At 40.2% G+C, this 6000-nt stretch overlaps 1 long non-coding RNA gene across 1 annotated transcript in view; it reads left to right on the forward strand.

Annotated features, from left to right (window-relative positions):
• Window positions 1-4072, forward strand: part of LOC149126999 (uncharacterized) — a 101467-nt gene extending 97395 nt beyond the window's left edge. Inside the window, exon 3 of the long non-coding RNA XR_016232094.1 lies at window positions 3943-4072. This is a non-coding gene — a long non-coding RNA (uncharacterized LOC149126999). The remainder of the gene's footprint in view (window positions 1-3942) is intronic.
• The last annotated feature ends 1928 nt before the right edge of the window (window positions 4073-6000 follow it).

The following is a 6000-nucleotide window of genomic DNA, read 5'->3' on the forward strand; positions in this document are numbered from 1 at the left end:
GCCATGATAACCATGCTGAGTCAGTCTGAAGCCAGGAGCCAGGAACTTCATCCAGGTCTCCCACATGGGTGCAGAAACTCAAGCGCTTGGGCCATCTTCAACTGCTTTCCCAGGTGCATTATCAGGGAGCTGGATGATAAGTGAAGCAGACAGGACTCAAACCGGTGCCCACATGGGATGCTTACTTTGCATGTGGTGGCTTTACCTGCTAAGCCACAGCACCAGCCCCAAATTGTCCTTTCTAAAATATTCAAGGAATGAAAGTTTGGTGCAGAAGTTAGAGCACTGCTTGGGTTGCCTGTGTGTCATATCAGAGCACCTAGATTCAAGACTGGACTTTGCTACCTATTCCAGGTTTCTGCTGATGCACACTGTGAGAGGTGGCAGGTTATGGATCAGGTATTTGGGTCCCTTACACAAATGTTGGAACCCCAGATTGAGTTCCTGCCTACTAACTTTGTCTAGTCCAGTCCTGACTGTTGTAGGCATGTGTGTGGATGTGATGATGTTCAGCTCCCCAGAGGTTACAGCTTCTTTAGTCATCAGGGAAGAATCATCCCTTGATATCTAAGACAGTACACATCTTAGAGATGTGATAGTCCTTGACAAAAAAGTCAATGGTTTTAGTCTTGATTCACAGGTAGCTGCTTGAAATTGTAGGCAAGAAAAAGAATGTAGAGCCTAGGTTATAAAATAAAAAAAGTCAGAATAAACCATAAAGTTTAAGGGAGTAAACTATGTCCAGTGTGCTGAACTGCCAAAGCTCCTGATTTACTTATACTGTGGAGAAAGAAGAAATGCATCCCTGGGATTGTTGACTATTTGGAAATGGACTTCTGTGAGGGATATGTCTATTAATAACATTTTGTAGCCCCTGTCAACAGATTTTTTCTAGGATCTCCATATTGTTTGTAAATATAACTTCTAGTAAAGTGCTCAGACATATTTCATAGGTGTAGAACCTAAGTTGGAGTGGTGAGGTCATGTATAGCACTAGCCATTGAATGGAAGACTGAGAATTGCTCCTATTCCTGGCTTCACCACCTACCTGCGATGTTACATTGTATTTATGTCTGTTTTTCTTTTGGCCTTGGAGTATATGGATAAATAGGCTTGATTATGGGTTGGGGAAATCAAGCTTTATACACACACACACACACACACACACATACAAACACACACATATTCTCCTTTGTTCTGTTTAATTTATTAAGATTATGTCTTCTATAGAAAATATGAATTTTTAAAAATCAGATTTATTTTATTTATTTGAAATAAGTATCAAGAGAGAGGGACACAAACACCCCCCCCCCCATACACGTACACCCACAGATGTCTTCTATCAGCTGGTTCACTCCCTGAATGGCTGCAAAGGCTGAGGCTGAGTCAGGCTGAAGCTGGGAGCCTGGAACTCCATCCAGGTCTCCTTCTTGGGCATCAGGGGCCCAAGTAGTTCAACTGCATTCTCAGGTACATCAGGAGAGCTAGACCCAGAGAGGAACAGCCTAGGCTCAAACTAGTGCTCAAGTGGGTTGCTGAGATTGCAGGCAGCAGCTTACCCTGGTGTACTACAATTCTAACCCCCAGAAAACATGGCTATTAATAAATTAATTGGCAAAAAATGTCTAGTGAATGCTATTTTACAATATGATAGCATGAAACAAATTTTGACTTAGGTTTGAGAAAAGGTCTCTGATTATAGGCAGAATTCAGAAAGGCTTCCAGATTGGAAGCTATTATGAAGCAATGAGTGTTGGGTACTATGTTTATGTCCACTTATCTTTGGTTGAGAGAGCAAATGTTTGATGAAATGGCTCCATAAAGATCAAGGACAAAGAAGAACACTTAAAATGCATCAAATTTATTGATTCTTCTCTTTTCTTTGCCAAAGGTGATCTGAATATTATTAAAATATGTCTTCTTGAAATGTGTATTTACAAATATGAAATTGTAAGAATGTGTTCTTTCTTTTAGATTTATGCTGTATGAAATTAGGAGGTACTTTCTTTTGAAGCATCCTGACAGTCACAAGCTTGAACAGTATTGGATGTTGAGGAAAAAAAAAACAAAGCCACAATGAGTTGAGTTATCAGTATGAAGCTGCATGTCAGACTTATAATCAGAATGCAAATGTCAATACTCTAAATATGTTTGCTACAGCACAGCAAAAGAGAGAAGCAGCTCAATAATGTACACTGCTGGAGACTGGGGAGATAAATGACTTTTCAATATTCTGGAAGTTGCATAGGAATAAAACATACTCCAGTAAATTTTTGTTTTACAATAACAGGTTTGGTTTTTCATTTAGGATGGGAAAAAGAAAATCAAACTCCAAATCTCTTCCAATTTCATCCACTATGACAGCTTTAAATGAAGAAAAGTAGTTTTTCGATTATTACCTTTCTTCTTAAAAATGTGTCTCCCATACTTCTTTGGCACATGTGGCAAATCTTCTGCTGTTGTCAATGTGTCATACCATTTCCCCTTCATATTTAACTGGCTTTGTTCTAAACCAACTGTATCAAGTAGATATAATTTTGTGATGTGACTTTTCTAGCTCAAAACCTGCCATTTGAGTGGAAATGCCTGGTAAATAGAATTTAATTTTCTGAGGTGTTTGTTCTTAGACTCTGTGTAAATTCAAGCTTTGCATTTTCTTTCATTTTCTACTGAGTTCTGTGCTCACAAGATAAGTGATCCTTTCTCGGAGCTGAATTTTATCTAGACCACAGGAGCACCCTGGTTTATGAAAGGCTGTGTTAGAAAAACTCTGTGCAAAAAAGAAGTTGGGTGATTCTTTAAAAGTGATCTTTAGCTCACTGAACTGATTGGCCAAGGGATTGCTTCTAGAAACCAGCGTAAAAGTACATCTGCTTATTTTGCACATCATTAACCATTTGACAAAGAAATCAGGGCAAAGAAAATTAAAGCATTAGGAATCAACTTTCTATCATACAGTAATTAAAATGAAGACATATTTATGTGAAATTATAGTGGAAATCAACATGAAAATATGATCTCCTTGGCTAATGGGCACACATATAAGGAGTCACTTGCACAGGAATTAGCATTCTTTTTTTAAAGTAATTAATTAATGTTATTTATTTGAAAAGGGGAGGGAGGGGCAGAGATAAAGAGAGAGAGAGAGAGAGAGAGAGAAAGAGAGAGAGAGAGAGAGAGAGAGAGAGAGAGAGGGATTTCACTCCTCAAATGGGTAGGAGCCAGGATCTCAACTGGATTCTCCCATGTTGAAGGCAGAGACCAAGTACTTCTTGGTACAGCTATCATCTGCCAACTACTACAGTGCACATTAGCAGGAAGCTGGAATGGAGAGGGAGACAGGCACTATGATATGGAATTTGGGTCCCCCAAGCAGCATCTTAACTGCTGTGCCAAATGCCCGTCCAGAAAATCTGACATTCTCTTTATACCTTGAATCAATTGCTATACTGGGCTGGACTCTGCTCAAAGGGCACAGAAGTTATACTTAAAACAATTTTTTTCTTGAGTAATTTATAGTCTAAGAAGAAGAATCAGATTGATGAATGCATAAGTTTTCCATGGTAGGGAGGGGTGAACTCATTTGAATTGATATCAAATAACATAGTTAGTGGCTCTTGGTTAATCAGAAACATCTTCCTGAAAACAGGTTTAGATTTCAACCTACCTATTAAAAGGAGCTATATCCAATCTTTCAGAGAAAATTAATAGCTTATTGAGGTGAAACATGCAGTTTGACATCGAGAAATTTTATTTATCCCCTAACTCTATGACCTGAGGGGAGTTACTCATCTTCTGAGCTACAGTTGTCTTCAGATTAAATAATATGAATGATCCTTAAATACTACACAGCATTGTTGTGAAAGACAAATGACATGCAGTGTGAAAGTGATTAGCATGTTCCTTGGCTCAATTTTTCTAATCGACTTGCTTTATTCTCAGTCTGCACCCATCAGTGTGTCATGCAGCCCAGACTCACATCTGCCTCTGAGCTAGAACACCTGGTCCAGGCAAGCGGAAAACCAGTCTGAAGTGGTAAGTTAGGTCCTGGGGAGAGGCTGAAAGCAGAGCCTCCAAGAACATTTTGATACTAATAAAGAGCAGCCTTTGGACTGGGATTGCTCAGTTTTAGAGGTGTGCAATATGTAGGACATGAAATTAAAATACTTAAGCAGCAAATGGAGAAAAAAATTAAAAACAAAGGTCAACATGAAAAAAGATCTAAACAGAGAAAGAGGAAGAGAATTTCTTTGATGAATAGTAATTTTCTTGTGAATAATCAATTCTCTGCAATTTAAGGACTGGTTTCTAATTATTTAATGAATGACAAATGGGAAATTTCTGTTTACAGTGTTCTAGCAGTGGGATTTTTCTGGCCAAATACTGTCTAGGCATAGAAAATGAGTTGAGGGCTGGTGCTGTGGCTCAGCTGGTTAATGCCCTGGCCTGAAGCGCCAGCATCCCATATGGATGTTTGTTCGAGACCTGGCTGCTCCACTTCTGATCCAGCTATCTGCTATGGCCTGGGAAACCAGAGGAAGATGGCCCAAGTCCTTGGGCCCCTGCTCCAATGTGAGAGACCCAGAAGAAACTCCTGGCTCCTGGCTTCAGATTGATGCAGCTCTGGTCGTTGCAGCCAACTGGGGAGTGAACCAGGGATGAAAGACCTCTCTCTCTCTCTCTCTCTCTGCCTCTCCTCTCTCTGTGTAACTCTGACTTTCAAATAATAAATAAATAAATCTAAAAAAATAAAGAAGATGAGTTGAGAACAGGGATTGAATGTAACTTTCCTGTCCCTATTAGGAGGGTATTTTTCTTTTTAAAAAGATTTATTTGTAAGAGTTAGAGAGAGTGACAGACAGCCAGACACAGACATAGATTGATGGGGTGGGGGAGAAAGAGAGAGAGACAGAAACAGAGACAGAAATTTTCAATCTGCTGGTTCATTTTCCAAATGGCCACAATGGTCAGGGCTGTGCCAGACCAAAGCCAGGAGCCAGGAGCTTTTTTCAGGTTTCCCATGTGGGTACAGGGGCCCAAGCACTTGTACCATTCTCTGCTGGAGTAACCAGGACTCAAACCAGTGCCTATATGGGATGCTGGCATCGCAGGAAGCAGCTTAACCTCTATGCCACAATGCAGATCCCATATTAGGAGTTTGCTTGCTTCAAAATTTCCTCCTGCTGTCTGGTTAGCATAGGTTCTTGGCTAAAATACACAACTAAAAAAAGGTATATCTGAGGCATTCAGCTGTTTTCCTCTTGGTGTTGAAGACTTATTTTTTCTATTTAGTTATTATTTTACTAATTGCCCTATGACTGTCATATGGTGACTTTTTATCCGTAAATTATCTGAAGACTGTTACTAGTAGTAGCCATATATGTATGTCTCAGTGGTTACCTGGGACTCACCAATATTGATAGGCAGAGTTAGAGAGAGACAGAGAGACAGAGAGACAGAGAGAGAGAGAGAGAGACAGAGAGAGAGAGAGAGATCTTCCATCCACTAGTTCATTTCCCAAATGGCTGCAATGGGCTGAGAATGGGCCAGGCTGAAGCCGGGATCCTGGAACTCCATCAAGGTCTCTCACGTGGGTAGAGGGGCCCATGAAATTGGGCCATCTTCTACTGCTTGCCCAGACATATTAGCAGGGAGCTGGATCAGAAGTGGAGTAGCAAGCCTTTGAACTGGCACCTGAATGGGATGCCATAGTTGCAGGAGGAGCCTAATCCTTTATGCTACAGCACTGACCCCCATATTGGCTTTTCTTGAGCCACCTTTATGTATGGACTTGTAAACAAAGAAATCAATGTTGGCTAGAGGTCGAATTTTAACGTATCAATTCAGATTTCTTTTAAAGAAACCATCTGTTCCATGGAATCAGAAATGGTAGGACTGAAAGATAGAGCAAAAGGTCATCTACATCATTCCATGCTTTTCATGCTGTCCATGCACTGGCCCGCATATAACATTCATTTTAATTGTACTTGTTCTACCCTG

Source organism: Oryctolagus cuniculus, chromosome 4 (assembly GCF_051225735.1).
Source record: "Oryctolagus cuniculus isolate XC-2025 breed Fujian yellow rabbit chromosome 4, ASM5122573v1, whole genome shotgun sequence".
Taxonomy (NCBI): Eukaryota; Metazoa; Chordata; class Mammalia; order Lagomorpha; family Leporidae; genus Oryctolagus; species Oryctolagus cuniculus.